Source organism: Oryx dammah, unplaced genomic scaffold (assembly GCF_014754425.2).
Source record: "Oryx dammah isolate SB20612 unplaced genomic scaffold, SCBI_Odam_1.1 HiC_scaffold_26, whole genome shotgun sequence".
Lineage (NCBI taxonomy): Eukaryota > Metazoa > Chordata > Mammalia > Artiodactyla > Bovidae > Oryx > Oryx dammah.
Window position 1 is genome coordinate 63,784,268 of NW_024070210.1, and position 11,326 is coordinate 63,795,593.

General features: G+C 37.6%; 1 non-coding gene across 1 annotated transcript; it reads right to left on the reverse strand.

Annotated features, from left to right (window-relative positions):
- Nucleotides 1-1,630: 1,630 nt before the first annotated feature.
- On the reverse strand, nt 1,631-1,703 carry TRNAG-CCC. The gene has a single exon. It is a non-coding gene; the product is annotated as a tRNA-Gly (tRNA).
- Between the last annotated feature and the right edge of the window lie 9,623 nt (nt 1,704-11,326).

An 11,326-nucleotide genomic window follows, 5' to 3' on the forward strand; every position in this document is an offset into this window, starting at 1 on the left:
AAAAAGAATACATTTGAATCAGTTCTAATGAGATGGATGAAACTAGAGCCGATACAGAGTGAAGTAAGCCAGAAAGAAAAACACCAATACAGTATACATATATATGGAATTTGGAAAGATGGTAATGATGACCCTGTATGCGAGACAGCAAGAGACACAGATGTATAGAACAGACTTTTGGACTCTGTGGGAGAGGGCAAGGGTGAGATGATTTGGGAGAATGGCATTGAAACATGTATACTATCATGTAAGAAATGAATTGCCAGTCTATGTTTGATGCAGGATACAGGATGCTTGGGGCTGGTGCATGGGGATGATCCAGAGAGATGATATGGGGTGGGAGGTGGGAGGGGGGTTCATGTTTGAGAACTCATGTACACTCGTGGTAGATTCATGTCAATGTATAGCAAAACCAATACAGTATTGTAAAGTAAAATAAAGTAAAAATAAAAAAATTTTTTTAAGTTATGGTACATTTACACAATGGAATATTACTCAGCTTAAAAAAAAACCGCATTTGGGTCAGTTCTAATGAGGTGGATGAAACTGGAGCCTATAATACAGATTGAAGTAAGTCAGAAAGAAAAACAACAATACAGTATATTCATGCATATATGTGGGATTTAGATACATGGTAATGACCACCCTATATGCAAGACAGCAAAAGAGACACAGATGTAAAGAACAGACTTTTGGACTGGGTGGGAGAAGGTGAGTGTGGGATGATTTGAAAGAACAGCACTGAAACAGGTATATTACCATATGTGAAACAGATGACTAGTCCAAGTTCAATCCATGAAACAGGAAACTCAAAGTCGGTGCACTGGGACAACCCAGAGGGATGGAATGTGGAGGGAGGTAGAAGAGGGGTTCAGAATGGGGGTACACATGCACCCGTGGCTGATTCAGGTCAGTGTATGGCAAAACCACCATAATATTGTAAAGTAACTAGCCTCCAATTAAAATAAATAAATTAATAATAATTTAAATAAAACAGGGTTACCAAAGAGTAAAGTGGGGAGGGGTTAAATTGGGGATTAATAGATACACACTACTATATATAAAATAAATAAACAAGAAAGACCTACTGTATAGTACAAGGAGCTATATCCAATATCTTGTGATAACCTATAATGGTAAAATCTAAAAAAGAATATATATATATAGAATCACTTTGCTATATATCTGAAACATTGTAAATCAACTATACTTCAATAAAAAATAAAATATTTTTTAAAAAAGAAGTTGCTTGCAAAAGCAGGGGACACAGGTTTGATTCCTGGTCGGGGAAGACCCTTCATATTCCTTAGTTGTCATTGGACAACTAAGCCCATGTATCACAACTACTGCACCCTAAAAAAATAAATAAATAAATGCTATCAGTGACTACAGCAGTTTGTTGGTTCACAATTTCACATTATAAAATTTTTAAGAAAAAATCTAATTGCTACTACTCATCTCATCACTTTGAGTTAAGTCACAAGTTATGGAACCCTAGAGTAACCCCTCAGTTGTGTGGAGGGAGAGGCAGTGCACAGTCTTATTGCTGTTGTCTGCCCTGAGTCTTAGTTCTGGCACATAGGATCTCCTTGTAGCATGTGGGCACTTAGTTGCAGCAGGCAAGGTCAACTTCCCTGACCAGGGATTGAACCCAGGCCCACTGCATTGGGAGTTCAGAGTCTTGACCACTGGACCACCAAGGAAGTTCTGGCAGTTTGCTGTCTTCTACTCCATTACCCATTCAGAAATTTCTAAGGAGGTATGACTAGGTCAGGAAATATCCTGCATCTCTAATATAAAAGCAATTATATATGATAGCATTATTTTCAGTAATTATTCAATAGCATTATTTTTGGTAGAAAAATAGAAACTATTTAAATATCAGTTAATTTATATTCATACATTAAAAATGATGGGACAGTCTGTATTTATTCACATGAAAATACATTTATCACATACAGATTTTTAAAGGATAACATTAAGTAGAATCAAGTATGATTTTATTTCTATATATTATGCACAGAAAATTCTGGAAGGGTATTGATCAAAATGTTAACAGTGGTTAGTTTTGGGTGATGGGATTATAAATTCATTTCATTTTCTCTTTAAATGTTTTTATGTATTTATGATTAAACATGTTTTTCTTTTATTAAAACAATAGAATAAAGCCACTTACATTCTGTAGAAGGAGATAGAAGAATAAATTCTATCAACAAATGAGTGAATTTAAAACACAAAAACAAACAAACAAAAAAATGCAGTACATCCATAATACTCAATATAATATTTTTTAATGAACTACTGATTTAGGCAATAACATGGATGAATTTCAACATTCTGGATGAAGAAGCCAGATATAGATAAAGCCAGATATATATTTTGTTTCTGAAGAAGCCAGACACAAAATTGTTAACAGGTACAAACTTCTGGTTACAAAATAAATATTGGAAATTATAACATGATGATAATAAATAAAACTGCTGTATGATAGAAAAGTTGTTAAGAGTGTAGCTCCTAAGAGTTCTCATCATAAAAAAATTTTTTGAATCTCTCTTTCTTTTTTATTTGTATGATGATGGATGGTGACTAAACTTACTGTGGCAGTCATTTCACAATACATGTAATGAAGTGATTATGCTGTGCACAGTGCTATATGTCAATTATATCTCAATCAAACTGGAAAAACATTTAAAATAAAAGAATAAAAGTTAAAAAAAAACTCAGTTACTGAAGAAGCCATCCCTTGATGGAAAATAATGACTATATCCAGTAGAAACATAAGGATTAAATAATTTAATCATACAGTATGTGAGCTTCAACAGTGATACAAATTGCAATGGCTTGAAATCTAACTGTATGTTCAAATTCATGAGTTCATAATAAAGTTTTAAATATTGATCACCTTCAGATAATGATAGGGATCCAACTCATTATCTTGAAAAATAATACATAAAGGTACAGCAGCAGATATGATCTAGCTTTTTTTATATGAACAGCACCCTTTAGAACCCCATGAAGAGTATGAAAGATTTGGACACGACTGAGTGATTGAACAACTAGGTAATCAAATGGGAGATAAGGGGAAGTGTCTCTTTATAAAAATATTCCAATCAACAATGAAAAAAGAAATAATAAAGTAAAAAATACTATTCATAACTACCAATGAATGACTGACATAAGCATTAAATATCAATTGCTGCCAAAAAATTACAAAAAGAGAGAAAACTAGACAAGTACCTCCTATAACTATTAATACAGATATTATGTATAGTCTTGACAAAGGAATCAAGTCTGTATCAGATCCTCCCTCTGGATTTAGCAGTCAATGTGTTAGAAATTGGAGAAGGCAATGGCACCTTACTCCAGTACTCTTGCCTGAAAACTCCCGTGGATGGAGGAGCCTGGTGGGCTGCAATCCATGGGGTCGCGAAGAGTCGGACACGACTGAGCGACTTCACTTTCACTTTTCACTTTCATGCATTGGAGAAGGAAATGTCAACCCACTCCAGTGTCAACCCATTCTCCAGTGTTGCCGTCTATGGGGTCGCAAGAGTCGGACACGACTGAAGCGACTTAGCAGCAGCAGCAGCAGCAGTAACACCAGCAGTGTTAGAAATATCCATGACAAAGAAACACACTGAACTGTACCAAAAGGATAGGATCACTAAAATCCAGAAATTTTTAATATGGGAAACTCTACATAACAAATTTTCCAATTTTTTAGTTGTAAGGAAATGAAAGGGATGGAAAAGGTATGGGGTTAAATTGACATTTTAAAAAGACTTAAAAGCATGTCAAATTTTTTAAAATGTAAACTAAACTAGAATGTACAGGGATACATATTTTAGTGTCAAAACTATAAAAAATTCAAGGAGGACATTATTAGTATAAAAGTTAGGATAATGGCAGGAGGAAGAAGGTTATAATAGGAATGGTACAAATAGAAGAGTGTTCTGGGTCACCTCTTCTCTCTCACCTCTGGAAAGGTTCTATTTCTTGACCTGGACAATGCTTCAGTTCAGTTCAGTTCAGTAACTCAGTCATGTCCGACTCTTTGCGACCCCATGAATCGCAGCACACCAGGCCTCCCTGTCCATCACCATCTCCCGGAGGTCACTCAGACTCACGTCCATCGAGTCCATGATGTCATCCAGCCATCTCATCCTCGGTTGTCCCTTCTCCTCCTGCCCCAATCCCTCCCAGCATCAGAGTCTTTTCCAATAAGTCAACTCTTCCCATGAGGTGGCCAAAGTACTGGAGCTTCAGCTTTAGCATCAGTCCTTCCAAAGAAATCCCAGGGCTGATCTCCTTCAGAATGGACTGGTTGGATCTCCTTGCAGTCCAAGGGACTCTCAAGAGTCTTCTCCAACACCACAGTTCAAACGCATCAATTCTTCGGTGCTCAGCCTCCTTCACAGTCCAACTCTCACATCCATACATGACCACAGGAAAAACCATAGCCTTGACTAGACGGACCTTAGTCGGCAAAGTAATGTCTCTGCTTTTGAATATACTATCTAGGTTGCTCATAACTTTTCTTCCAAGGAGTAAGCGTCTTTTAATTTCATGGCTGCAATCACCATCTGCAGTGATTTTGGAGCCCAAAAAAATAAAGTCTGACACTGTTTCTACTGTTTCCGCATCTATTTCCCATGAAGTGATGGGACAGGATGCCATGATCTTTGTTTTCTGAATGTTGAGCTTTAAGCCAACTTTTTCGCTCTCCTCTTTCACTTTCATCAAGAGGCTTTTTAGTTCCTCTTCACTTTCTGCCATAGGGTGGTGTCAACTGCATATCTGAAGTTATTGATATTTCTCCCAGCAATCTTGATTCCAGCTTGTGTTTCTTCCAGTCCAGCATTTCTCATGATGTACTCTGCATAGAAGTTAAATAAGCAGGATGACAATATACAGCCTTGACGTACTCCTTTTCCTATTTGGAACCAGTCTGTTGTTCCATGTCCAGTTCTAACTGTTGCTTCCTGACCTGCATACAGATTTCTCAAGAGGCAGGTTAGGTGGTCTGGTATTCCCATCTCTTTCAGAATTTTCCAGTTTATTGTGATCCACACAGTCAAAGGCTTTGGCATAGTCAATAAAGCAGAAATAGATGTTTTTTCTGGAACTCTCTTGCTTTTTCCATGATCCAGCAGATGTTGGCAATTGGATCTCTGGTTCCTCTGCCTTTTCTAAAACCAGCTTGAACATCAGGGACTTCATGGTTCACGTATTGCAGAAGCCTGACTTGGAGAATTTTGAGCACTGCTTTATTAGCATGTGAGATGAGTGCAATTGTGTGGTAGTTTGAGCATTCTTTGGGATTGGAATGAAAACTGACTTTTTCCAGTTCTGTGGCCACTGCTGAGTTTTTCAAATTTGCTGGCACATTGAGTGCAGCACTTTCACAGCATCATCTTTCAGGATTTGAAACAGCTCAACTGGAATTCCATCACCTCCACTAGCTTTGTTCATAGTGATGCTTTCTAAGGCCCACTTGACTTAACATTCCAGGATGTCTGGCTCTAGATGAGTGATCACATCATCATGATTATCCAGATCATGAAGATCTTTTTTGTACAGTTCTTCCATGTATTCTTGCCACCTCTTCTTAATATCTTCTGCTTCTGTTAGGTCCATACCATTTCTGTCCTTTATCAAGCCCATCTTTGCATGAAATGTTCACTCAGTATCTCTAATTTTCTTGAAGAGATCTCTAGTCTTTCCCATTCTGTTGTTTTCCTCTATTTCTTTGCACTGATCCCTGAAGAAGGCTTTCTTATCTCTTCTTGCTATTCTTTGGAACTCATTCAGATGCTTATATCTTTCCTTTTCTCCTTTGCTTTTCACTTCTCTTCTTTTCACAGCTATTTGTAAGGCCTCCTCAGACAGCCATTTTGCTTTTTTGGATTTCTTCTCCATGGGGATGGTCTTGATCCCTGTCTCCTGTACATGTCATGAACCTCATCCCATAGTTCATCAGGCACTCTATCTATCAAATCTAGACCCTTAAATCTATTTCTCACTTCCACTGTATAATCATAAGGGATTTGATTTAGGTCATACCTGAATGGTCTAGCGGTTTTCCCTACTTTCTTCAATTTGAGTCTGAATTGGTAATAAGGAGTTCATGATCTGAGCCACAGTCAGCTCCCAGTCTTGTTTTTGTTGACTGTATAGAGCTTCTCCATCTTTGGCTGCAAAGAATGTAATCAATCTGATTTCAGTGTTGACCATCTGGTGATGTCCATGTGTAGAGTCTTCTCTTGTGTTGTTGGAAAAGGGTGTTTGCTATGACCAGTGCATTTTCTTGGCAAAACTCTATTAGTCTTTGCCCTGCTTCATTCCGCATCCCAAGACCAAATTTGCCTGTTACTCCAGTGTTTCTTGACTTCCTACTTTTGCATTCCAGTCCCCTATAATGAAAAGGACATCTTTTTTGGGTGTTAGTTCTAAAAGGTCTTGTAGGTCTTCATAAAACCGTTCAACTTCAGTTTCTTCAGCATTACTGGTTGGGGCATAGACTTGGATAACTGTGATATTGAATGGTTTGCCTTGGAGACCAACAGAGATCATTCTGTCGTTTTTGAGATTGCATCCAAGTACTGCATTTCGGACTCTTTTGTTGACCATGATGGCTACTCCATTTCTTCTGAGGGATTCCTGCCCACAGTAGTAGATATAATGGTCATCTGAGTTAAATTCACCCATTCCAGTCCATTTTAGTTCACTGGTTCCTAGAGTATCGATGTTCACCCTTGCCATCTCTTGTTTGACCACTTCCAATTTGCCTTGATTCATGGACCTGACATTCCAGGTTCCTATGCAATATTGCTCTTTACAGCATCGGATCTTGCTTCTATCACCAGTCACATCCACAACTGGGCATTGTTTTTGCTTTGGCTCCATCCCTTCATTCTTTCTGGAGTGATTTCTCCACTGACCTCCAGTAGCATATTGGGCACCTAATGACCTGGGGCTTTCCTCTTTTGGTATTCTATCATTTTGCCTTTTCATACTGTTCATGGGGTTCTCAAGGCAACAATACTGAAGTGGCTTGCCATTCCCTTCTCCAGTGGACCACATTCTGTCAGACCTCTCCACCATGACCCACCCGTCTTCAGTTGCCCCGCAGGCATGGCTTGGTTTCATTGAGTTAGACAAGGCTGTGGTCCTAGTGTGATTAGATTGACTAGTTTTCTGTGAGTATGGTTTCAGTGTGTCTGCCCTCTGATGCCCTCTTGCAACACCTACCATCTTACTCGGACAATGCTTACCTTATTATAATTCATTGCACCATATACTTGATTTGGATAATTTTCTGAATCTCTGTTTTGTTTACAATAAACATGGTTTAAAATGTAAACAGAGTTGGCATAAATTTCAACCTATTTTTTAGGAGGAGCTCCAATTGGATAAAAGTGAAAGAGAAGAAACTCTGAAACAACAAGATGTTAGAGGGAGGGTCTGAAAATAAACTAAAATGCCATATGGGGAAGTTAAATGTGGTATGAAGAATTCCCCAATCTCACAGTTTGTTTTGTCTAATGCTGGGAGCCACCACGGGGGAATCCCACCCATAACAAGGTCATGTGGAGAGACTTGATGGGCAAGGCGAGTCAGGTCTCAAGGGGTCCTCTGCCTGAGCATCTATACCGAAACCAAAATCTGTCTGTTTACTGTCTGCTATACTATACTCTTCTGACATTACCACCTTTCTCTGGAAAGAGTTAACTCAGAGCTCCAGTTAACAGTCTCCTGCATATAAAAGGAATGTCTCGGTTTAAACCCCTTTGGGACCCGTCTGCCCGGACTTTTACAACTTGTGATTGTTTACATCCCCCCAACCACGAGAGGCATGCAGCTTAAAGCATCTTAAAGATATAGAGCCTTTTAGAGTTAAGAATTAGTTTGGTGAAGGGTTCCATTGTTGAGTTAATGTTTGCCACCAGGCCTCCATATCCTTTATCTTTTAGGCACCTGGGAGGATATTAATCAATGTAATCAGGATGCAGAAAGAGGAATATAGTAGTTTTGATGTTAGCAACACTAGACTTTTGAGTTAATGAATTTTCTCTCCGTTATAAATCACTGTACTCCTTTTCCTTGTTATAAATTGTTGTGTCCTTGCTATGTAAGAATATAACTTTATTTAGTGCTTTCTGACAGTGGCACCAGACTTTGGGAAGAACAACACTATTACCCTTATCAGAAAAGGACTGTAAAATACTAAGTGGCCTTCTGGCCAGAAGATGATGTAAATCACCTAAGACTTGTGTATACAACTAGGTATGCAGAGAGAAAGCCTGGTCTCGATAAGAGTCAGGGCTGTTGACACTGCATAATTTTGTATTATCCATTGATCTCTATGTACAATCAAAAGTATGAAAGGCCAATAGAGGAGGGGCCAGTCACTGGAAAGACTGGTTTCCCCCGTGTCAAATCTCTCTCTCTTTCTCCCTCTCCCTCCCTCTCTTTTTCAGGCTGAATTCCCATCTGGGGCGTGGAGGCTCTCCAAGTCTACTTACTTGCCCTGGCTTCTAAGACCCACGCGAGAGGGAGCCTAAGGCAGGGCACCCTCTGCTATTCAAGTGGGCACCGGTGGCCTAACATAGATGGTGCAAGTTCCTTATCTTGGAACTTTATTAGTTTTCCACGTAAACCAAGTTATTCAGCCTCTTTTCTCCACTAAATTTCCCACTACACTATTCTTTCCTAATCTTTTTTTATATTTCTAAATAAATAAGTTTTTCCTAGCCACGCTGTCCCTGCTTCGAATTACCCTGGATCCACCGGGGCTGGACCCCGGCAGTCTAATTCATATCTCTTTTCAGAATCTATTGTGCTATCCATGAGGCACAATCACATGGGAGCCTAAGAGTGAAATGATCTTTCCCAGCCTGATTCTAAAAGACAGTTTCTCAGACTATCATATTTTCTTAGATATCAGGTGTATTATGTATAAGTGAACATTAAAATGCCAATAATATTGGAGATACATGTATTCCTAGACTGAATCATCACTCATTGGTTTCCAAAGCAGCGACATCATCTGCAATTTCTGACAGAGGAAATCAGCCCAGCTCATACTCCTAGCTATATAAAACCATCTTGAGAAACTTAAGACAATATGTGTCTCTTGATATTCAAAGGAGATTCGTTCCAAGAGAGGACTCCCACAAACACCAAAACCCATGGATGCTCAAGTTTCTTATATTAAATGATGCAATATTTGTATATAACCTACACATATCCTCCTCTTCAGTTTAAATAATCTCTAGACAACTTATAATATTTAATACAATGTAAAATGCTATGTAAATAGTTGCCACTGTGCACAAAAAATTCAAGTTTTGCATTTTGAAAATTTCTGGATTTTTTTCAAATATTTTCAGTTTGTGATTTGCTGACTCCACATACATGGAGCCCACAGATACAGAATGCAATTTGCATTTCTATATTGCACCCAAACCAACTAAACTGTAAATTATATGCCCTGAGTTTCTAAAAACTCAAATTTATCTCTTATAGTTGTTTCACCTCCTCTTTTGCCATCTTAATCATTTTTCTTTTTTTTTTTTTTTTTTGTACCCTTTTCTGTCCTCCATTTACCACTACCCCAAACTTGTGGATGCCAACCAAAAAAGAGACTGAAATGGAGGTGGGAGGCTGGGTACAGAGGAAGAACACATGGCAGGCTGATGAGCAGACGAAGTATGGCACAAATAAAAGTATATTTTATAAATATCTTTTTAAATTTGTGAGGGATGTACAGGGGAAGGAAGCAGGCAAGAGGCAGACTCATGGAAAGATCAATGCAGAAGACAGTCCAAATTGAGCCAAAGAGCTGGTTTCCTCTAAAACTAAACATGATCAGGATGGACTCAGCTACTATCTAGACATGTTTCTAAAATATTATGCCACACATGAAGCCAATAGAGGGGAAAAAGTTCCCTTTCAATCCAATATATGCTAACATAATGGATGTTTAACCTGCCCTCACCAGCTTTCCCAAGCAGGCAGAACAGCTTAGTGAGTGACACATTGCACCCTGAAAGGATATATAATCTTCTTAATACTTAACACCAAACTAATCTAATCATAATGTTTCTTTAATGATTCAGAAGTTCTTCAATATGTAGCAATAACTAAAACACATCACTATAAAAATAAAACTCATCACTATAAAAATCAATTATCATTGCATGTATGATTCACAGAAATGCTATTTGAGACTCTGGTAAAGATAATTCTGAATAAAAAACTGCACACTATAAACACTTCAGTGGGTTTCCTTTTTTCACCTTTCCTCCTTTTTCTCCAGTCAAAATTAAAATACTTACTGAGAATATAAGTCTTCCAAAGCAAGTAAAATGACAATAAAAAAGCCTAACAACATTTTCCAATCTAGGACACATGCTATTTTTAAAATATATCAGGCTATAAATAAATATGTTGAACACATTAATAAATGCTCCTTTCAAAAGCACTTCACACACAAGAATGTTAAATAACTGTTCAGAAAATAAAGGACTATTGGGAATTTGAAAAGTAAGCATAATTCAGCCCTCTCTAAGTTATTCTGCATTTTTTCAAGGTTAGTTGTTTTTATAAAACATATAAATATGTATATCTTGTCTCTGAGTCAGACTCATTTCAATGTCCTGAAACAAAAGGAGATAGGAAAGTCGTAAGAGACTTTCAGACACTAGAATCTGAATGAAACTTGAATTCCTTCTATAAGCTGTGTCATTAAGTATTTTAATAATTTTTCAATGCATGGGCTGCATTTGCATCTGGCTGCAATGCATTTATATCGGCTCAAGGCTTGGCAGCAGCTGAGCAAGCTATTTTCATTGAGCATTTTGAATAATACACCTCTACGCAAAAGCTGAATCTCTTTGAGTTAAAGAAACGGTGTTTTTATGTAAAAGACCAAACAAATATAATCCTGTTCTTCCCACTATATTAATAGGACAGAATTCAACCAATTAACTATTATTTGGGGCGAATTTTTCTTTACAAATCTATTTTTGAGTTCATGACAATTTTCAGTCTCCCGCAAAAAGGTACAGCATGGAAATAAAGGACCAAAAAGTTAGTTTTCAAAGCTAAAGAAACATTTCACAAACAACTGCCATATTTGGAGGGTCATCCTATTCAGGAAATAAGTAGGTTCATCAATTTAAATTTTTCCTCTAATTTCAGTGTTGTTTTTTTAATTATTGAGCTAGAGTCATTGAGATTAAAATTTAAAAGCTCCCTTTCTCCATATTTTAACAAGCTAAATGATTTTTTTATTTATTGTTTTTAAGTCAAATTTCCTAAA